The sequence below is a fragment of the Macaca mulatta genome, chromosome 5, assembly GCF_049350105.2.
Source record: "Macaca mulatta isolate MMU2019108-1 chromosome 5, T2T-MMU8v2.0, whole genome shotgun sequence".
NCBI classification, from domain to species: Eukaryota; Metazoa; Chordata; class Mammalia; order Primates; family Cercopithecidae; genus Macaca; species Macaca mulatta.
The window spans coordinates 65,136,497-65,160,377 of record NC_133410.1 but is presented as its reverse complement, the minus strand read 5'-3'; positions in this window follow the sequence as shown (position 1 = coordinate 65,160,377).

Sequence of the window (23,881 nt, the reverse complement as noted above, 5' to 3'; positions counted from 1 at the left end):
ACCCCAAATTCATATGTTGAAGCCCTATTCCCCAATGTGACTACATTAGAAAATAAGACCTTAAGGAGGTTATTAAACTTAAATGAGTTCATAAGGGTGTGGTCCTGATCCAGTTGGGTTAATGTACTTATTAAAAGAGACAGAAAGCTTGCTTTCTGTTCTCATTCAGGCACCAAGGAAAGGCCATGTGAGGACAAAGCAGCTGTCTGTAAGCCAGGAAGGCAGCCCTCACCGCATATTGTACGCTGCTAGAATGAACCTTGATCTTGGACTGTCCAGTCTCTAAAACTGTAAGAAAATTAATTTCTGTTGTTTAAGCCATCCAGTCTGTGGTATTTTGTTGTGGAAGCCCAAGCTGACTAATTGGGGTAGTAAGGCACTATCTTATAGTTTCTTAACACTCTGCCCACACTTTTGTAAAGAGTCCCTTTATTAAAACTCTCCCTAATTGGCATTCATGCTAATTGTTTTGTGATAGGATCCTGATTCATACAAAGGAGACAATCAGAGAACATTACCCAAGCTAAGAAGAGTGCCTGACCCAAATATTCTCCTTCTCTCCTGGAACTTGAAGGCATAATAAGAGTGCAACTTATTCCTCTTGGTGATTAGGCTTCAGTTTCTGGTTTGAAGTATATGAGACTGCTGTAACTCATGCTCTGTTCTTTTGGCCCATCCAATGTATGGCAATTTCTTATAAGGATCACAACCCACCATCTCCCCAGGCTCACCAGATTCTTCACTTCAGCTCTTGCTGGTACTGTGGATTTTTCAAGACTCACTCATGTGCATACTCCATTTGACCCCAGCACTGGCCTTTGCAGTGGTGACTCCTTGGGGAAAAACTCACTCAGTCCATGGTTAACTTGCACACACCTCCAGAGTTACGTGGGCATTTCTGGTTCTCTTCACATCTTGGGAAACCAAGAGACAATCTCCTAGGCTCCCCCTGCTTAAACATGCTACTTAACCATTTTAACCCTACTGTGGCCTTCACATTGGCTCTAGGCACTCTGCTTCCAAAATTCCAAACAGGAAGTGGGGTGCAAGTCCTATGTACTTTCACTTAATGTCTCTGCAGACATTCAGAAGCACATTTCCACCCAATTTCCCTCTGACCCTCTTCTTGGACAAAGTGTTTGTGATACCACTTTGATGATAAAGAATCTAGTGAGGCCTCAAGGTACAACCTAAGAAAGAAGGTCAAAAACTGCGAACTAGAAAGAATATTTAGATTTCTACAACTTTTGTAATTTCTTGTATATGTGATGTTTGTGTCCTTATACCACAGAGATTACCAAAACAAGCACCAAAGGGAAAAAAAAGATGATCACCACCATCACCACCATTTAGTAAATAATGTGTTTAGCATAACTTCAGGATGAAAAAAGAAAGTTAGAGCTGGTGGGACAGTGATTCTAAGACTTCTAAGAGGTGATTTCCAGGATGACTACTCCAAAGAGAAGAGGCAAGTAAACTGCAGTCCTCAGGACCTGTTGCTAAGAAGAAAAGAAAGTCTCAAGAGTCAATTCAGATCTGAAAAATATTGGACTGGGTCTTAACTCTGTGAATTCCCAAAACACACTTGAAAATATAATCTGTCATACATTTTCTCATTGCTTAGGAGTATAGGCTTGGGCATAAGATTAGCATTTTAGCAAACATTTACTGCTTAGAAGCTACGTGAACTTGGAGAAGCATAACATAGAGGTGAAGAGCCTTGGCTCCAGAGTTAGGGATGTGGCTTGAATCCTCGCTCTGCTACCCAGAGCAAATTATTTACCTCTTTGAACGTCATTTTGTTTTCTTTAACTAGAATAGCTAATCTAATAGTTTTTCTTCATCAAGTGATATGTGAAGTACTTATCACTAACCTGTTGTGTGTATGCATATTAGTACTAAGTACTTTAGTAATTGATCATCATTATTATCAAGCTGAGAAAATTCACTTTACTCTTGTGAAAGGAAAATAAATCTCAGGACCCAAGAATCACTAAGCAAAAGGAAAGTCAAGCTGGGAACTGCAACGGGCACACCTGCCTCCCATTCTATTCCTAAATAAAATAGCTACAAAGATAAAAAAAGCTACATACCTCCCTCCCAGTTTTCCCACAAGGAAATTCCTTGTGAACAAGAGATAGACATAACTCAGAGTCATCCTGTGCTCACGTGAGTCAGAGTCCAGACTGGGCAGCACAGTGAGGCCCTGTCTCTACAAAAATTTAAAAGCTTAGCTGAGTGTGATTGTGTGGCTGGCTCATGCCTGTAGTTCCAATTACTTGGGAGGCTGAGGTGGGGGGATTGCTTCAGCCAGGTTGCTCAACGCTGCAGTGAGGTGTAACACTGCCACTGCATGTCAGCCTGGAAGATAGAGCCAGATCCTATCTCTGGAAAAAAAAAAAAAAAATGCTTGTAGAATGTAAACATGAGGCCCTGTCTCTACAAAAAGTCGCTTAGGTGTGGTTGAGCCCAGGAATTTGAGGTTGCAGTGAGCTATGATTGTGCCATTGCATTCCAGCCTGGATAAGAGAGATACTGTCTGAAACAGGAAAAAGAAACAAAACAACGTTTGTATGTGGGTATGTTTTATTTCAGGGGGGCTGCTATAACAAAGGATTACAGATTGTGTCTTCATATTTTGGAAGGGGAAAACAGGCTCATTGGGGCCTCTTTTATAAGGGCACTAATCCCATTTGTGAGGGCTCTCCTGTCACAATCCAATCACCATCCAAAATCCCAGCCTCTTAATACCAACACCTTGGGGGTTAGAATTTCAACAAACAGATTTTGGAGGCAGAGGACATGAACCCTCTGATAGCAGGGCTTTTTAGAAGTGTCATGAATAATTAAATTGTAATCATGGTAGCCAAGTCATGTATCAGCTTTCTTATAACTTAATTAGAATGCCAAATACTGTAGAAGAAACAATTATATTGCAAGCAAATGTGTTATTGTTACTTTGAAGGAAGTTATCTTCTAGTATAGTAGAAGTAGTAGATATTGTAGTGGGGTAAAAGGTATTTTCTGACAATGACTCCTTTTACCAGTAGTGAACTGGTAAATGTTTAACAACCAGCTCTCCAGAAAAACAAAACAAAACTTATTTGTAATGTTTGTCAATTTCTGTGGTGTTATTACTCCTACCATGACCAATTTCAAACTATCAATGTGACATCATATCACTGAACACAGGAAGAAATGAGAAGTAACACAATTTTATAGTATTTTCACCATACAGATGCAATAATTATAAATGTAAATAACCTTAAGAACAAATATTATTAAGTTATAGTTGAAAGAATCAGTAAGTGGTAAATTTTGAATATTTATTACTTTTGTATTTAATATAATTTACTTAATATTAGTAACTCTGTATAATATATCTTTTAATAATCCCTATGTTTAACAACCAATCTACAAAGATTTTAAAAATTTAACAACTGGCTCTTATAAGTCATTACAAGCAAGCTTCAGCACACCACTATGCTTAACTGCCCCTCAGATACACGGCACTCATAGCCATATGTGTATGATGTTATAGTATATCCTGGCCACAGCTGATGAGAGTAAATAGGGATAGGAATAGATTCAATGTCACTTCTCCCAGAATTTGGAAAGAGAATCAGACTGGAAATCATCCTGTTTGTGTGACTGAAACAATAACTCATGAATATTTGAAGTTACAGGCAGTCACTTTTTGACCATCATGTGGACTGAGTAGCAAATAAGATTTATCTTCAAGTACAGAAGCATAAAAATATGCAAAGGGAAACCAGAAATGGGGAAATACATCTCGTTTGTCTTAAAGCATTCTAGATTTCAGCGGCTGTTCTTGAGACCTGGTTGCATTCTACCCTTAGATTTGGACAGACAAATTTACCCTCACAGTAATTTTCCTTTTCCTCTAATATAACTTGAATTGCTTTTTGTTATTTGCAAACGAAAAGATGAACATGAAGGAAAAATGAAATACCAAAATATGCATAATAATAAGCATAGTATAATACAGGGTGAAAAATGTTCAATTGCTCTATAGCTCATAGATCAAAATAGAGAACTTTGCCCTAACTCTATTCATAGATAATGAACATTAGGATAAATATTTCAACTCTCTTTTTTGAGAAAACCACAATCTAAATACAGCTACCTTTCTCTGTAGATTCTACTGTAATGTGTGCTTGGATTTAACTGCCTCTCATTGTAAACAAGATTGTTTTGAGGCAGCTGAAAGGTAAAGAGCTTTCCTTTGGCAAGCTCAACAACTCCTGTGGCTTAATCATCATCTATACAAGAATGATTACTTCAGCCAAACTTCTCACCTGATGTCAGTTGTTTCCTTGACATCTTTTCTTAGATGTCTCATGATTAACTCAATTTTAAAAAGCTCAACAGTACCCCCTTGATCCACCACTACCCCCACTGTCTGCTAACTTACTCATGCTAGGGATCTGGGAATTAGCCTTCTCCTCACCTCACATCTCCAACATTTGCAGTACAGTCGGGAAGTGAGGGTGAAGGGGAAAGAGAGCTAAGGTACAGACAACAGCTAATTTACATCTCTTGGTGGCAAGTGTTACAACAGGAATAGTATAAAATACTAAAGAGACACACAATGGGAATAAATCCATGAATTAGTCATATGCTCCTTTCTAGACTGTTCTCTGGGTACTCACTGCCTCAAAAACATGATTTTTTTCTTACAGGTTCCAGCTATTTCTGCATCTCACCAAGTTTCCCCCATGCTGTTCTCATGATAGTGACTGAGTTCTCACCAGATCTGATGGTTTAAAAGTGTGTGGCGGTTCCCCCTTCATGCTGTCTCTCTCCTGCTACGTTGTGAAGAAGGTGCTTGCTTCTCTTTCACCTTCCACCATGATTGTAAGTTTCCTCAGTCTTCCCCAATCATGCAGAACTGTGAGTCAATTAAACCTTTTTAAAAAATAAGTTACCCAGTCTCAGGTAGTTATTTGTAGCAGTGTGAAAATGAACTGATACACCCCTGTTTCCACTTTCCACTTAGTCTTTTAGTAATGACAATATAGCCTTTTACCATCCCCTTCTCCAGACACTCCCTACAGGGTAAGTTCATCTATGAGCTCTAAGATGGAACTCTCTTTGAGAGTTAACAGTCGATTTATAGACCAAATCATGCCTGCTATGGAACTCTCACCCACCAGAGGGTTGCCTCAAGAGATAACAGTTGAAAAACATGTCCATTACTCTCTCCCAGCTAGGGAGTTTTTAGCATAGTCCTGCCCACAAAGATGCCAGAAGTCACCAGCTTGACCTCCTGGTAGATAAGAGACCAAGCTAACATGCAGACCTCTCACCTTGCTCACTTCCTCTCCTGCCTTTTAAAAGTGCCTGCTTTAGGTTCTCAATCATAAGTAGGAGTTGAACAATGAAACCACAAGGACACAGGGAGGGGAACAACACACACCACGACCTTTTGGGACATTGGGGGCGATGGGAAGGAACTTAGAGGACGGGTCCGTAGGTACAACAAACCACCATGGCACACATATACCTATGTAAAAAACCTGCACATTCTGTACATGTATCCCAGAACTTGAAGTAAAATAAAAAATAAAAAAAGAAGAAGGAAAAAAAGAAAATGAAAAAAAAAAAAGTCCCTGCTTTTGCTCTACAAACAAAGTAGTACATTTAAAGTCAAGACTCCTGTGCTTCTTCCCCTAAGCTAGATTGGGAAATAAATCACTTTTTCTATACCAGACCTTGCTTTTGTTAATTGGGCTCTGCAAGCAGTGAGTGACTAACCTGCATTTATTAGTTACATTCCCACTGCATTTGTACTTGTCTCCATCACAACAATTATAGATAAATTTAAAGCTGCTGTGGAGCCCCAGCAGACTGCCTGTCACATCAAAAGTATCAAACAAGTATTTAGTAAATAGAAGAAAAAAAGAATAAACAGAAGGTATCAAGAGCTCTGGATTCTGCCAGTGACCAGCAATCAATTAACTCTATATACATTATTCTCTCTCTTCCTATATTTTCTCCTTTGTCCAGTAAGAAATTGTACTTGTGGCCAGATGCAGTGGTTCATGCCTGTAATCCCAGCACTTTGGGAGGCTCAGGTGGGTGGATCACTTGAGCCCAGGTGTTCTGAGATCAGTCGGGGCAAAATGGGGAAATCCCACTGTGGGGGTTCAGTCAGGCAGGTGGGAAAAATTTTAGTTAGAATAGCCACATACCCTCTTGGAAGGCCTGAGATTTTGCATAACTTCAGTAATAGATCTAGCTGAAGGCAGCCTAGTCCCTTTACCTTTAGTTAAATAGGTTAAAGTAGATACAAAGGAATGCAGTGGTCGGGGGTTATCTAATTAGCTCGTTTACTCATGTGGTCCTAAGACTAATCTTAGGGTGCTTAATTGCTTTCTACTCCGGAGGTCCACAATGTCAGTTACCCTCTAATGGTGTTCACTCAAGTCTCTGTCAATTAATCTTTTTTTCTTTTTTTCTTTTTCTTGATCTCGGCTCACTGCAAGCTCCGCCTCCTGGGTTCACGCCATTCTCCTGCCTCAGCCCCCCCAGTAGCTGGGACTACAGGCGCGTGCCACCACGCCCGGCTAATTTTTTGTATTTTTTTTTTAGTAGAGATGGGGTTTCATTGTGTTGGTCAGGATGGTCTCAATCTCCTGACCTGGTGATCCACCCACCTCGGCCTCCCAAAGTTCTGGGATTACAGACATGAGCCACTGCACCCGGCCAACTAATCTTTACTGAATGAATGTGAGTCTTGCTGACTGGTTGAGGCTGGTGGTTGCAACTATTTACAGCACTCTTCTGGGCATCTGTAAGTGGGTCGGACGCTCAGCTGTACTGGCAAAGCAGAATGTCTGTGTCAGTGCACGTTATTCATCCATCATTGGGTCAGGGTCTGCAAGACAGACCCCTGCACCCCATCTCTACAAAAAACACCCCCACAAAATTGCCTGGGCATGGTGGCACATGCCTGTAGTCCCAGCTACTTGGAAGCCTGAAGCGGGAGGATTCCCTGAATCTGGTAGGTGTAGGCTAATACGAGCTGGGATCGTATCATTGCACTTCAGCCTGGGTGACAGAATGAGACCCTGTCTAAAAAGAATTAAAAATAAATAGATAAATAAAGGAAAAAAAAGAAAAATGAAATGGAACTTGAACTTTCCTTGACTTTGGGCAAGTCACATGGCTTCAATTTCTTTGTCCATAAAATGTCAACCACAGAGTTATTGTGAAGATCAAATGAGCTGTGCATGTGAAAGTACATTTACAAGCATTAAATGCTATAAAAATTTTAAGCATGGCTCTTAGTAGTTTTAGCTCTAATTTTCTATTATTCTAAATAGTGTAACATGGTAGAAGCATATCTTTTCTTTTTTTTCTTTTTTTCTTTTTGACCAGTGGTGGGGATAAGGGGAACGAAGTGGTTGAAAAATCAAAAGGGAACTTCTCACTTGGGTAAGTTTGGACTTAATTGTGCCAAACTTTCTAAAGCAGCTTCCAGGACAAATTTCCAGGAATATTTTAAAAATTGGGCTAACTGGAACACAGATGTGCAGCCACTTTTTTTGTGCATGTGTGACCATGTGTGCCTCTGGAAGATTTCAACACAAACATGCTCTCATCTAAATTAATGCTTTCCTTTGAACTGACTCATTTGACCAGTACAACCAGTTTGCATGCCAGTGCAAGCAGAGAAAGTTGTAATAAAAAGAAGAAAAGAATGAAAGGCATTTAAAAATTGAGTGGTTACATGTACACTCAGTTAATCACTGTATTTGTTTTTCAAGGGCTTCCTAACCTTTTGGAGAAAGAAAAACAAGGCAGAAAGCTGACTGAAGTTTGAAATTATTATGAGCAAAATGTCTGTAGAGGATCTAGTCTATCCTCCTTTCCTTCATCTTAAAACTTAATTTTATCCAAAAATTAAGTAGCCTGATTAGTTACCCTTGCTTCCTTCTCTTCCTGGCTCCTTGGGTTTTTTCCCACATGTATTTGTTGAACATCTATTACAAAGCAGGCACTGCCCACGATATTGTTTTCAATGTACAAATAGGAAGTTTGAAATTCATCCTTTTGATCAGAAATTCTCAAACTATACAGTGTATATGATTCACAAGGAAAATCTGTCAAATGTGCAGATTTCTAGTCTTAATCCCAGATATCAGATTTGAGGCTTTTCGTAGGGCCTGGCAATCTGCCATTTTAACAAGTGTCTGCGAGAGCTGTGGCTCATGCCTATTATGCCAGCACTTTGGAAGGATGATGCAAGAGGATTGATTCGAATTCGTCACCAGCCTAGGCAATGCTGCATGACTCTGTCTCCACAAAAATTTTAAAAATTAGCCAGGTGCGGTGTTACATGCCTGTAGTCCCAGCTATTTGGGAGGCTGAGGTGAGAGGATGGAGTGAGCTGTGATCGTGCCACTGCACTCCAGCCTGGGTGACAGAGGTGAGACCTTGCCTTAGGAGACAACAACAGGGCCGAATGCGGTGGCTCACGCCTGCAATCCCAGCACTTTGGGAGGCTGAGGCAGGCAGATCACCTGAGGTTGGAAGATTAAGACCAGCCTAACATGGAGAAACCCCATCTCTACTAAAAAATACAAAATTAGTCAGGCGTGGTGGTGCATGCCTGTAATCCTGGGTGAGGCAGGAAAATCGCTTGTACCCGGGAGGTGGAGGTTGTGGTGAGCCAAGATGGCACTATTGCACTCCAGCCTGGGCAACAAAACTCTGTCTCAAAAAAAAAAAAAAAGGACAACAACAATGGCTGGGTGCGGTGGCTCACGTGTGTAATTCCAGCACTTTGGGAAGCTGAGGAGAATGGATTATCTGAGGTCAGGAGTTCGAGACCAGTCTGGCCAACATGGTGAAACCCTGTCTCTACTAAAAATACAAAAATTAGCCAGGCGTGGTGGTGGACACCTATAATCCCAGCTACTTAGGAGGCTAAGACAGGAAAATCGCTTGAACCCGGGAGGCAGAGTATGCAGTAAGCCGAGATCGAACCACTGCACTCCAGCCTGCGTAACAGACAGAGATTCCGTCTCTCTCATACGCACACACACACATAAACAAAAGACAGCAGGAACAAACAAGTGTTAAGCAATTCAAGGAAATCCATTACCCTCTATGAAATTAATAAAACACTTAGTGATTAGGTTAGGTTGATGGGCAGCTGAACTCTTCGAGATTTTATCTATATCTCTTTAAGAACCCCAGAATCAGGGCTCTCTGTTCGAATCCAGACCCTGCCACTTAGGAGCTATTCAGTTGATTGTATTAATCAAGTTAACCTCTTTGTACTCTGTGTCCTCCTCTGTGACAGTACGTGGGAATCAAAATATCTACCTCAGAGAGTCACTGAGCAGATTTAGCAAGTAAATCATGAGTGTTATCTGGCATATAGCAGTAAGTACAAAAAAGTAGCTACAGTAATAAGAACATAACATATAAATTAATGTAATACAATAAACATTTTTACTATTATTGGCAGTAGTTTTACTACGGCCCTATTTTTTAGAGAGAAGAGAGATAGGACACAAAGTTTTGCCCACAATACGTGGTCAGGTCTTGGACATGACTAGATGATTGCTTCAAAAGAGAAAAATGTTCTGACTGCTTGTATTATGTCTTCTGAGGTGGAAATTGTTGTTAGTAACAACCATTTTATTTTACATTTTCTATGTATTATTAAATCCCTGAGTAGTAGGTAACATTATTGCTATTCTGACATTTTCTTCTCATGGCTTAATTTAAAAGAATCAAAATTATACCCAGCTCAATGAAGTAAATAACAAATGCTCTCAGGAAGCATCTAAAGCCGGGCGCGGTGGCTCACGCCTGTAATCCCAGCACTTTTGCGAGGCTGACGTGGGTGGATCACAAGGTTCGGAGTTCACAACCAGCCTGAACAATACAGTGAAACACCATCTCTACTAAAAATACAAAAATTAGCCGGACGTGGTGGTTGGAGCCTATAATCCCAGCTGCTTGGGAGGCTGTGGCAGGGAGCTCCTTGAAGCAGGGAGGTGGAGGTTGCAGTGAGCTGAAATTGCACCACTGCACTCCAGCCTGGATGACAGACTGAGACTCCATTTCAAAAAAAAAAAAAAAAAAAGAAGCATCTAAAACAGGGGTCCCCAACTCCCATGACACAGACAGATTCTGGTCCATGGTCTTTAGGAACTGGGTTGCATAGTAGGAGGTGAGCAGCAGGCAAGCAAGTGAGCATTACCACCTGAGTGCCACCTCCTGTTGGATTAGTGATGGCATTAGATTCTCATAGGATTGTGAACCCCATTGTGAACTGTGCATGTGAAGGAGCTACGTTGTGAGCTCCTGATGAGAATCTAACTAATGCCTGATGATCTGAGGTGAATAGTTTCATCCGGAAACCATTCCTCTCTCTTGTCCATGGGAAAATTGTCTTCCATGAAACTGGTCCCTGATGCCAAAAAGGTTGGGTACTGCTAATCTAAAAGATGTCCTCATCATAATCACAGATAAGGAATATAGAATACTCGGTATCGGAAGGAAGATAAAAAGTTCAGTTTGGGTGAATTTCTTCACTATTTACATATACTTAGGGCCTTATACTTTTACTAAATTATAAATGCTAAAATTTAAATGCATGTATTAGCTCATTTAATCTTTATAATAGCCCGATAAGTAAATTACTATTATAATCCCTATTTATTTATTTATACCGTTCTTTGAGATGGAGTCTCGCTTTGTTGACCAGACTGGAGTGCAGTGGCATGATCTTGGCTCACTGCAACCTCCACATCCCAGGTTTAAGTGACTCTCCCGCCTCAGCCTTTCAAGTAGCTGGGACTACAGGTGTGCACCACCACACCAAGCTAATTTTTAAAATATTTTTTAGTAGAGATGGGGTTTCACCATGTTGGCCAGGTTGGCCTTGAACTCCTGAACTCAGGTGATCGGCCCACCTTGACCTCCCAGAGTGCTGGGATTACAGGCATGGGCCACTGTGCCTGGCCTATAATCTCATTTTAAAAGATGCCTTTATAAGACATCTTTAAAAATGAAATTTATTCTCTGAAGTGTCAACATAACAAGAAAAAAAAAAAAAGACACTTAGGCTAACTAAAGTAATGAAGGAACTCAAACCTGAACCAAGAGCTATGTGATCTTAAATCTCACTTTAGTCTGCATATCAAACTGTCTCCCAGACACTTTGCCGCTCAGGGGTCTGAAGTGGGTGTAGTGGCATCCTGGGAATATTTAATAGGACAACAAAGGTAAGTCACACAATGAGCTCTAAATTCTAGTCTATCCAAAGCATGCTCCTTTCTAAAATTATATTCTAAAATGTTGAGAAAAAATACAAAAAAGGGCATTTTCAGAAAATGTTTTATAGTCCTTCGTCTGAATGACTAACCTTACCGTTTTTCTACATTGCATATTCTTTATCTCAAACATATGCAGAACATGTTGGTGTGTTCTCTGATTAGAAAGTGTTTTCAAATGATAATGTAATGCCACTGTAGACTTGTGAAATGCAGGCAGAAAAAAATCATTTAAAACCAAAATTGATGGTGCTGCTTCTACCTGCTAAGGGAAGTGTTCTAATTCACATCAGAAGGGTAAGAGGAGAGTTCCCTTCCCCTTTTGTAAAAGAAAAATGAGGACAGCAAGCAAAAAAAAACGCTCAATTGTTAGGAAAAGAATCTAAGCCACCCTCTTCACCTTCCTTCTCTTTCTCAAGAATTGGTTGCACTACTGAAACCAGAGGAATGCAGGAATTCCGCTATTTTTGTAAAATAAGTTTGAGCCAAATTTGCTTGAAATTTTAAGACAGGCTACCTTGGTTGATACACGGATTAAACCTAAAAATAAAACCTTTTGAGAGAAATTGGGTAGTACAGTCACAGAATCGCAGCCGAGTCAAGGAGGGAAATCCTTTTGGTATTGTGTTTAAAAATCATTTTTAATTTTCCCTACAACGAGGCAAAACTACTCACATGTGTTTAATTACTCTCTGAAAGACTACCCAGGCCCTTTATGAAAATAGTTTTTGGCATGTGTCGTGATCTAGTTATAAATCAGTGAAAAATAAATTGTATCCATAAAAAAGTTACAGAATTTACTCCTGTGTCACTAAATATTAGTTAACAATGAGGTTTTAAATTGATTTGCCATATTCTACCATATCGATACTATATTTGATACGGTTCAGTCGCAGACTGCTCTTCCAGAAGAAATAGGCAGAAAGGAATTTATCACTGGCTGCAAACCATTAGATGGCTTACAAACTGTTTGGAATTGTAGGAGCAGGCGCCCTGTGAGCGTTTAGGAACAACTTCCATTCTCCAGAAATCGCATGGGTAAGTAGTCCTGCGATCCAAAGGCAGCACTGTCAGGTGGAAGGCCTAGAAGCCCCAGGCTGCGGCTGGCAGAACAAAGCAGTTTCGGCCTGGGTTGGCAGGACCCAAAAGTACCGCAGCCGCCCTGCCAGTGCACACGGGTCCAATGTATCTGACTGGCAGAACCCAAACCCTTCCGCAGCCCTCCCTGAGAAGATATCTGGGAAACGTAGTTTTTATCTTCCAACCTCTAAGGCACGGAAAGCTTATTCGATGCTGATTGTAATGGAAATAGAACAATGTATTAGGATTTGTTTAACCACCCCTTGAATTTTACGTTTTTTGGTGGTTACGTAATTTTCTCTATAAAAAAATAAATAAAATAAATTCCCTAGTTAAACAATATGAATACTTTTCAAATTTTTGATAATGATTGCAAAATTGCTCTCTTGAAAAGTTGTACCAGTTTATACTCCTTCCAGCGATCCTTGTTCCATATTGTCAATCATGATTAATACATTTGTCAATGCTTTTGAAAAGGAAAGTGGCATATTATTTAAAAACTTTGAATTTCTTTGGCTAGTGAGTTTGAAGATTTTAATTCTCACCACAAGTGAATTATGATTAAATCTTTTTGTTTGTTTTTTGAGATGGAGTCTCACTCTCTCACCCAGGCTGGAGTGCAGTGGCCAATCTCTGCTCACCAGCAACCTCCACCTCCCAGCTTCAAGGAGTTCCCTGCCACAGCCTCCCGAGTAGCTGGGATTTGAGGCGTAGGCCACCACACTCGGCTAATTTTTGTATTTTTAGTAGAGACGGGGTTTTTGCCCTGTTGGCCAGGCTGGTCTCGAACTCCTGACCTCAGGTGATCCGCTGGCTTCGGCCTCCCAAATTGTTGGGATTACAGGCGTTAGCCACTGTGCCTGGCCGCAATTAAGTCTTTAGATGATCTGTTTCCCCAGTATTTCCTAGCAATGCATTTATGAATCATCTCGCATATCACATGGTGAGGAACTTAACATGATTGTTCAACCATGTAAAATTATTACTAGTGAAATAAATAACTTAATGTCTAGTGACCTCTTACTGTAGCTCTGTATTGGTAGATACTTATTTTTTGATCTTTCAAGTATATGGCAAAGAAATGTTCTTTTTACTGTTTTCAATTTTTTTTTTTTTTTTTGAGATGGAGTCTCAACCACGCTTGGCTAATTTTTATATTTTCTTTAAATTAGAGACAAGGTTTCACCATGTTGGCCAGGCTGGTCTTGAACTCCTGACTTCAAGTGATCTGCCCTCCTCAGACTCCCAGAGTGCTGGGATTACAGGCGTGAGCCACCACAACTGGCTAATTTTTCGTATTTTTAGTAGGGACGGGGTTTCACCGAGTTGGCCAAGCTGGTCTCAAACTCCTGACCTCAAGTGATCCACCTGCCTCGGCCTCCCAAAGTGCTGGGATTATAGGCGTGAGCCACCGTGCCCAGCCTTGTTTTGAAAATTAAACTTCGTTGAAGCCTGTAAGACTTAAAATGAAAGCAAGATTATGTGACTTGATTATGATGCAGCCAAATGAATTTAGTTGCAAATGCTAGACTTGAAATGTAAGTGTATGAATATACAGCAGTATAATTTTATGAGGTCTGGGGGTTACTTGTGCATGGGCTCAGGATTTAGATGTCTGGCTACCCACAGTAAGATCCATGGAAGGAAATAAATTCTGTAAGGAAGTCCTGTATAACTCAAAGAAACTAGAGAGGCCCAAATGTCCAAACCTGCCATTTCGCTTGCTGGAATTTGCTGGTGGAATAACTACCCTTCCCTGATTTAATGAGGCTAAATGAATTCTTGGGGAACCCTCAGGCTGTCAGTGCAACACCTCCCAGATCTTTTTTCTCTGGCAGGTGGCATTTACAGCACCAGCCTGAAATGGTGATAACTTTATTATTATTATTATTATTATCACTATTCATGGGACTAACCATCTTCCCTTTTCTTCCCAAATAAGTATATGGAGTTTTAGCACAGCCATTAAAGAAGACTTGTCAGGCATAATGTCTTTTTTTTTTTTTTTTTTTTTTTTTTTTTTTTTTTTTTGAGACGGAGTCTCATGCTGTTGCCCAGGCTGGAGTGCAGTGGCGCGATCTCGGCTCACTGCAAGCTCCGCCTCCTGGGTTCACGCCATTCTCCTGCCTCAGCCTCCTGAGTAGCTGGGACTACAGGCGCCCGCCACCGCGCCCGGCTAATTTTTTGTATTTTTAGTAGAGACGGGGTTTCACTGTGGTCTCGATCTCCTGACCTTGTGATCCGCCCGCCTCGGCCTCCCAAAGTGCTGGGATTACAGGCTTGAGCCACCGTGCCCGGCCAGGCATAATGTCTTAAGTCTGTAATCCCAGCTACTGCGGAGGCTGAGGTGGGAACCTAGGAGTTCAAGGCTACAGTGAGCTATGATCATGCCACTGCACTACAGCCTGAGCCACAGAATGAGACCCCATCTCTAAAAAAAATTTAAAGAGAGAAAGATAGAGAAAGAGAGAGAGAGAGAGAAGTATTGTTTCAGTGACCTAGAGGAGAAAAGATGTTATAAGTTTGCTTTTGAAAGTGGAACATTAATTTTTCACCAGATTAAGACAAGACCCTGTATATACACATTAAACTTAAACAGCTATCTTTAAAGGCTGTTGAATGCAAGACGGTAAAATTACACCTATCTAGTGGTAGGTGTCACCCTCTATCTAGCGGCATCGCTCTCCATCTAGTGGCAAGATAGGCTAACTGAAAGCAAGTGCCAAAGAAGAAATATTCTGATACTGAAATGTTGGATAAAAGTTTAAAAAGAGAACAGTATTAAAGTAACAGATAAACTTCACCACTGTTTTATTAAATTTTAATATAAATAAACTATGTAAAATAATCCATGATTGTACCAGATTATCTAATTTGGAAATAAAAAGAATACTCTTGATGGATGGTAAACAGACTATTCCTACCATCAGGTCTTTCTTGGAAGTATTTTATCTTAGTCCTTATCTAGAAGGACTTAAGAAGTGACAAACAGTGCTAAAAAACTGAGAGAATAGTTAAGACATAGTGATAAAACTTTGCAGGACGAAAGAGTGATATTAGTACAGTTTTTCTTATGCTAAACCTTTTTGTGATCTTAAAAATCTTATCTTTAAATCTTAAGAAGCTGTTGGATTATATTTTAATCATTTCAGGGAAGATTTAGAAATTATGTCGTCAACCAGTTTCGATCAAATCAGCATCAGAACTGGGTCATTAGGAGGAGATTTTTGGTACAATAACTTTGTAATCTGAGGATACTCATCAGTGTATGATAGTACACTTAAGTAGTATGATTAGCTGATAGTCTCAAGTTAGGATGACAGTCATTGAGCCTATGTCAGGTAGTTACAGTGAGCATCTATTTGTTCTAATATGTTCAGCATTCTGTTAGGATTAATTGGTGTCTATGCTGTCTTTGTTATTAAATCATTTGAATATTATCCAAGACCATAAGGGACTGTATGTTCACAGGAAAAAAAATAACAAAATTACAAAACGTGAAGAATATACGTACTATGAGAAGAAGGTAGGCAAACAGATATTTTTAAAAGAGGAAGCTAAAAAAATAAAAATAAAAGAGGAAGCCAAATGAATGGATCAGATAGAAAAAGAATTTCAAAAGTGTAATAATTTTTTAAGAAGGGCGATAAATGTTTTCAGAGAGCCAAAGGAGGAAATTGGATACTTGAATCAGAAAAATTGTTATGAAGGACCAATTGGAGATATTCAGTAAGAAAAACCTAATAACTGAAATAACTCAGTAAGTATGCTATTAGATAAACCTAATAGATGTTTTTTAGATACTGCTTTTCAGAGTGAACACACTTGAAATACAAATCAGTGAGCTGAAAGGTCAGGTCAATCAACTCTTCTAGAAGGACTCAGGAGGTGACAAAGCAGTGCTAAAAAACTGAGAGAAAAGTTAAGACATAGTGACACAATTTTGCAGGATGAAAGAGTGATATTAGTACAGTCTTTCTTCAGTATCTTCAAGGATTGGTTCAAGGACCCACTACCTTCATAGTAAAATCCAGGAATGCTCAATTCCCTTATATAAAATGGTATATTTGCTCATAATCTACCTACATCCTCCTGTATACATTCAATTATCTCTATATTACGTATGCTACCTAATACAATGTGAATGTTATGTAAATAGTTGTTATGCTGTACTGGTTTTTATTTGTATTTTTTTAATTGTTAATTTGTTTTTTCTTGAATATTTTCGGCCCCAGGTTGGTTGAATCTGCAAATGCAGAACCTGAGGATGCATAGAGCTGAGTGTATTTAGATAGGAGGACAGAGAAATTGTTGAAATAAGAGAAATTTGAAGCTAGGATGCTATATCCAATTAATTCGATGTAAGGCTGAAATAAGTTATTGTAAGGTACACAAGGCCTCGGAAGGCTGACAAAAATTCTGTTTGAAAACACTTTGGGAGGATGTGCTCAAGTAAGATAAGGAACGAATCCAGAAGTTAACTAAGAGATGTGAAAAGTGTGGAACAAGTGAAGCTTCATAATGTGTTTAGATAAAAAACTGCCAGAGGCATCTTTAATATAAACAGCTTCAGGAAGAGAGACACACTGTACTGCTTTCCTTATCCCAGAGATTTCAGAGTGTGTACATAGGTGTCATGCATGTCATATGTATATGTGTGTATTTGCTGGAGGAACAAAGCCCCCACCCCAACAAAATCCCATGAGTTTATTTACAAATTGTACATGAAAATATGCACTATTTCCTATCATCAGAGGTGATGTTTAAAATATATAAAAATTAGTACAACATAGGGCACTGACCAATCAGAGCAGACACCAGCCAAACTGCTGGAGCAGGTTCCTGGATGCTGTACCCTTCATGTCAGGATTATGAGTACATCTGGTGGGCTGGGGCAGAGGCATGGGGCAGAGGCTCAAGGTAGCTTCTATTTACCATGTATATAGGATTGTTTCAATATTTTAACAAGTTATATGATCATGTATACTGACTGAATAGCAACTCTGCTGTAAGACATAAGACATGTTTGATGACTTCATGCAATTTTCTGAAACATGCTGTTTTTTTTTTTTTTTAAATAAATCTTGGGCAGATGTTATGCTAAGACAGTCTCTGTAGTAAAATAATTTGCCATATTTTATCATCTTATCATCTTTACAATGAAAGAGTCTTATCATCTTTACAATGAAAGTCAGAAAATATGAGTAAAACATATTAAGTTGTACTAAAGCAGAGAGAATAATCAAATATAATCTTACTCAAGATGTTTTCGTAACAACTCAACTTACAAGATGTTTTCCTAGGCTTACTGGGTCATAAATATTCGGTATCATTTTCTTTCCTATATCTTAAAGAAAAGGAATTTAGAACACATAAACTATAAAGTTAAATTTAAAAAAATCTAAACAATAGTTTCCTCTCATTGCAGACCTCAACCAAATTGCAGGCTGGAGTCACGCCCAATGGGCCTCTTCAGAGTCACAGCTACCCACAGGTAGGTGGGCGCCTGATGGTGAGGAAAACGTTTGTTGTTATAAGTCATTGAGTTGTGCAGTTGTTTGTTACAGAGCAAATGACATTCCTTTTTTACTCATTCATCATTCATTCACTATATTCTAAACATGTAACTATGAACTATCAAAACCCGAAACTGGCTTTTCTTTTAAAAGATTGACTAGACAAATTTAGGTTAAAACTGATCAGGAAAGGAATGGAGATGCAGATAAGTAACAGCACCTATGAAGTTTGCATTCTACTATTGAAACAGAAAATACACAGATCAACTGGGAATCCCAAATGGTCGATAAACAAATGAAGAGTGACTTACACTTGCTCTGTAATCAGAGAACTACAAATTAAAACAATTAGAAAGTCTGAGAACATCATGTAGTGGTGAGGACGATGGGAAATAAGAAACCTCTCAAATAACTTAAGGGAAAGTAAACTGTTACAACCATTCCAGGGAGCAACCTGAAAGTACTTGATAAATTAACTATGTTTATACTTTCTCGATGATGTAGTAATTACATTTCTAGGTCTCTTACACATGTCCCTAGGAATAGTTTTCATAGCAATGCTTGTGGTAGTAAGAATGGAGAGAGTCTAGATGTCTATCGACAGAGGAATGGGAAATAAAATAAGAGATAGACACACAATAAAGTTATATTCAGCATTCAGAAATAATGTTCTAGATTAATATTTATCTGGATGACTCTTAAAATATTATAACAAATTGGGGAAAAAACAATATGAGATTTATAAAATAATAACTTTCAAGGATATTACATGCATATGCCCAGAAACCCCAAATTCATCTTTAAAGATACATATATATCTAAATGAATATAGCAATGATATACTGGTGGGGTATAAATTAAATATGTAAGGGTGGGGGTGAGGTGAGAATGGTGGATGCATGGGAAAAAGTAAAAAGTAGAAAGGTAAAATTTAAAAAGGGGTATTGCACAGATGCTGAAAGTGTGCAATGAAACGGAGGATGTGATTAATTCAGTTTTGTGACTTGATAGTCTAAAAATAACAATATGTAGTAGAATCTGAAGTATGAGGAATAGGAAACTTTAAGGGAGTATATGAAAGTCAGCACCATCTAAGCACGTGCACACTGAATTCTCACACTTTCGATGATCTCGTGCTATTATATCTTTTCTAAATTTAGAGGAAGATAAATACCACAGTAGTTATGTTTTAATTCTGGTTTTCTTTAGGTAAATGATAATAATGAGATAAGGTACAAAGTTCCAATTGACATACCTATTAATAGTAGCATACATAAATGTAGAAAATATATTTTAAAAGAAAAAAGAACGTACCATGATCATCAAAAACCTCACCTTTCCACATGACACATATTGTTGATATTTTGATATTTTTCCACCATGGAATTTATTTTTCAATTACCTTGTTAATCAGTATAATGTATAATGTGAGGATTAAATTGCATCTATGGATCTTGATGTGTTATCTTTAGAACTTATTTAGATTAAAGCTGTCATTTTATCTTTTTTAAACTACTATATTAATGATCTTGAATGAAGATTTTATAGGATCTCAGTGCCTTGCAAAATTGTCTTGTACTTACCCTATGCTTCATATCCTTATTGTCTTGCCTCCTTTGAATAATCACAAAAGAAAAATAAGGCAAAGGAGTATACAGCACAACCTGTTAGAGGAAATGGCTGAAATAGTATTCTCTTAATGTTTAATGTGACTATTAAGAGGATATTATGCTGGCATGTAAAACAGTTAATCGTATTCAGTGTCTTTTAACCTCACTGATTCCTCCTTAGTTGATGGCATAATGAATGTTCATTTTGGGGAAAATACCACCTTTGTATCTCAGGGAATCTAAAGAATGTCTTTTGCTGCTGACTAAAGTGCTTCAAAAAGTTCAAAGAGAGAAATGTATATTTTTTTACGGTAAGAAAGGATAGATTTTACCATTTGGGAAAGTAACAGTTTATTAAATCACTCAGTGATTATTGTAATTCAGCTGTAATCTGTTTCTTTCACCTTCTAACCAGTGAAAAAAGTTACTTATTTCTTTGACTAAGTGAATTGAAAAGGAATAGATTCAGAAAGATTATCTAAGGAAACTGGTTATTAGAGCAAAATGGTTTGTATTCACTCTGTAAATGAATGCTCCTGCTGCTTTTCTCTTTATTTTAATCATAATATTTCTTTTTCCTGGTTATTTCATGTGATTTTTTTTTTCGTTGTTTGTTTTAGTTTTTGAGACAGAGTCTCGCTCTGTTGCCCAGGCTGGAGTGCAGTGGTGCCATGTCAACTCACTGCAATCTCCTCCTCCTGGGTTCAAGCGATTCTCTTGCTTCAGCCTTCCCAGTAGCTGGAACTATAGGCACGAGGCACCACACCTGGCTAATTTTTTTGTACTTTTAGTAGAGATGGGGTTTCACCATGTTGGTCAGGCTGGTCTCAAACACCTGACCTCAAATGATCCGCCCGCCTGGCCTCCCAAACTGCTGGGATTACAGGCATGAGCCACTGTGCCTGGCTGTGAATCTTTAAATATATCACATTTCAAAATAATTTTGCAGTTCCAAAATAATTATTTTGTAATTCAAAGACAGTTGAATAAGCAAATCCCTTGGGATTTGATTGTGTCCGAATTATAAGCTCCTGCTTGTTTTTATTATTTTTTTTTGGAATTTGTCTGATGGTTGCTGATTATTGTCACCAGTTCCTCACATTTGTTCCCAAAAGAAGTAGGATTTGTGAGACTTGGTTCCACCTTTGATTTTGATCCATTCCTCTGGATCAGGCTACGTCACAGACTCCCTAGGTCATTGCCGCAATTTTATAAGTAAGGCAACTAAAAATAATCTATGGTGCTCACTTTCAGAAGATCAATCACTCAATTCACTGAGTATTAATATCTGATTTAGCCCTGGGAGAAGGACATTTCTCTTATTCTCTATAAGAAATTCAAATATCTAGGTTCTTACATTTTTGAATAGCAAAGTAATGTTGAAATTAGATGGACACCTTGACATAAATCTGAATAAAAATAACATATCTCAGGAATCTATTAGTATTATTTTATTGATACAAAAATTATTAAAATAGCAATATTATTAACGTCAACACTTAATCTTAGCCAAAAGGCCAAGAAGACATAGTGTCTTAAATTTCGGAGATCTAATTTATAAAATGCTCTAATATACAGCTTTATTTTTATTTATTTAATTAATTTATTTTTTTAGATGCAGAGTCTTGCTATGTTGCCCATACTGGACTTGAACTCCTGGGCCCAAGTGATCCTCTTGCCTCAGACTCCTAAATAGCTGGTACTAGACATGTGCATCACTGCACCTGACCTCCATACGCAGCTTTTTAGAGGCAGAAACTATTTCATTAACTTCTATCCCTTGAACCCAGAAATTGCCAGACATAGGTCAATAAGTGCCTAAAGTAAACATTGGTCTTTTGTTGTTGTTGCCCAGAGTGCAAACTCCCTTCCTATATTTGGGGAATTCTCTGCAATATGTATCTTTAATAGAAGCTCCAAAGGCCATGTGCTCTATATCCCACCTTTCTTTTCAACTACAGCACAGTAACATGGCTTAGGCTCACCTGATCAGCTGTACCCACTTGAATTTTCATTGGGAGCTGGTGATGCGAAAGAGAAGCAATGGTGGAGAATCTACTCTGATAGTGGCAGCAGTATAGATAGCAACAACCTGTTCCAGGGCAGTAGTGGAAATGAAACTAGTGGTGGCCTATGGCGGCTAGTGCCAGAGGTGATGGCTGTACATGTGGTGGCATCCAGTGTTCAGCCATAGTGGGAGCAGTCCCCTTATGACCCTGGATCTCTGGTTTAAGTTGTGGGTCTGGCTGCTACGTAGTGCTCCTTGTTGATCTTCCCTTTTTCAGAACTTGTTTCTTCATTCTTCTTGACAATTCTCTTAGATATATAAAATCTTTTAAATAAATTCTGCTTAAATTAGATTGGCTTCTGTTACTTGTGTTAATATACTTGACTAATAAAATATGAAACTGAATTGCATAGCTCTATAACCTTATCGAGATAGGTTTTATGAATACTGTTTATATAAGCAAAGTAAGCAAAGACCAAGAGACAGTAATTTACTTGGCTAAGATTAACGTAGAGTAAGAACTAAGAGCCAGGAATCATACATAGTCACTCTGATTCTATGCCTGGGGCTCTTTCTTCCCTATCACAGTGTGGCCGAAATGGGTTAATTTTCTGAGTACACAGAAAGCTTACATTTCACAACTTCTCTTTTCATTCTCAGCGTCATCACTTGGTGTAGAGTCCCCCAGAGAGCAACCTGATCCATATCACAAACCTGAGACAAATTTGTATTGCGTTAAGCCCCTACAATTTGGAGTTTATTCTTATAGCAGCTAATGATCTTCACTCCAATTAATGCAGAAATTAGTAACAAAATTGAGGTGCTATCATAACAAAAATCTAAAATACGTGACATTGACAGCTGTTAGCTAGATACTGAGGAGAGAGGTACCAGAGATCTATGTTATATGGTGGTAAAAATTTTGGCAAATTTATCACCTTGCTTACAAGGCAGAAAATGTACCTATTGGGCTTGTAGTTTTAGAGGAAGAGTTTGCAAAATCAAATCTTGGCAGAGTTTGTTGGGACTATTGGCTCATTTGGCAAAGTGTAGTAAAAAAAAAAACAAACATATATTCCCAGAAGAAGATTGGCCAATTGATAAACAGAAATGAAAGTAGAGAGAGAACAAAAATTCAGAGCTTTTCAAGTTGAATAGTCCTAACTTCGAAACCCTAAATAGTAAGAAATGGGCTTACAAAAGGCTTTGAATGAAAGAAGTCCAGTACAACTTGATACTAATAGTTGGATAAAGGGACTCACATCAAAGATCAGATTAGGGTATGCCTTACACATTGTTCGCTCCAAATAGACTCAAAATACTTGCCATTAAGTAAAAAGAGGAACCACAGTGGCAAAGAAGCAACACAGATCAGACTAGGAATAAACTATTGGTATAGTTACTGGCACATGGATTTGATTGGAAACAAACAGATAAGAAGAATATAAAGTTTTGAATAAATGATTTTACCAATGGAGCTATGAAATTGCAATAAAAAACACTTAGGATATCAGAATTTAACATAACCCACATGTCCTAAACCTTCAAGCAGGTGGCAGGCAGTAGGCAGTAGGCTTTTACATTCATATAGCTGCCAAAAAGGGCATGTGCCCCAGTTCCCACTCCAGATGCGGTCAAGAAGAATAATAGACAGAGGGATACCTTCCAGAAGGTGAGGACATTGCATAAAAGAACTCTCTCCAGAAAACATAAACAGTGCCTAATCAAGAATTTCTCCTGTCCCCAAGGCAATGTCTGCCCAACGGGATTTTAAAATTGCCCCAAACCAGTTGCTGTGTTTCTTTTTCCCCTTCTGAATGGAAGTGTTTATTGTGGTAATTGTTACCCTGCTCCACCATTGTAATTAGATATGTATTTACTTGTCTCTTTATTTCATAGGTCTCCGGAGCCTGGGGCATCACATCTAGATGGAAAGGACTGCTTATCAACAGAAGAGCCTAAATTTGGGGCTGATGCAGTCAGTGATTAAGAGTTTTGGGTCAGTGATGGGGTGAATGTATTTCATGTGTGGGACAATAAATAAAAGGGATGATGAGTGGCCAGAAAGGAGACTGTAGCAGAGACAGCCTAGATGCTCACTAATCTTATTTCTACTGTTTGGGCAGATGGAAACTGCTATACTTCAAAGCTTCTCTTGGAGTTAGATTGCAATCACGTGACTGAGAAATAGAATGTGAGTGAAACTCAGTGGTGTCACTTCCAAACTTGGCTCTTTAAATGTTCTTCACAATCATTCATGTACTCACTCTACTGTCTTATGACTATGGTATATATTCACGCACACAGTTATGTTTCCATACATATAATGTATAATAATCAGATCAGGGA